Source organism: Camelus dromedarius, chromosome 10 (assembly GCF_036321535.1).
Source record: "Camelus dromedarius isolate mCamDro1 chromosome 10, mCamDro1.pat, whole genome shotgun sequence".
NCBI classification, from domain to species: Eukaryota; Metazoa; Chordata; class Mammalia; order Artiodactyla; family Camelidae; genus Camelus; species Camelus dromedarius.
This window is the reverse complement of record NC_087445.1, coordinates 40,165,760-40,166,287: the sequence shown is the minus strand read 5'-3', so window position 1 is coordinate 40,166,287 and position 528 is coordinate 40,165,760.

Here is a 528-nt window from a genome sequence, read left to right as displayed (position 1 = left end):
TCCTGTGATCTTTACCTCACCATCCTCTTCCACAGAAGACTATGAATGGATTTGCTAAGGATGTGTTGGATATTCTCAATTTGACAATAACATTTTTCATGTAGGAGGAGAGGCTCAGTTTTTTGAAAGAGGCTTTCAGGAAAATTTTTAAACATGACTTGTTTTGTTTAACAGATCTATCATCCGTAAGTCTGAAGGTTATATTGGAGGACTTTCTTAAAACGTCAAAGTGACTGTGATGAAATAATCTAACAGGAAAATAATTTCCAACAGTGATGATGCATCCGTAAAAGTATGGTGTTTATTTTACTGTGTGGGCATTTGGGCTTCTCTCTAGTGGTCTATAAATTTACAGTAATAACTAACCTTTGTTGAGAAACTACCATGTTTGAGGTTCGGTGCCAAGTGCTGTTGAGAAAGTTTTCCAAAACTTGGAAATAGGCAAAAGGGCTACTGCATGTCCTTTCAGCATTATCTAAGCATTTTCTACCCAACCCACCCAACCCACCCAGCCCATTAGCCAATTTC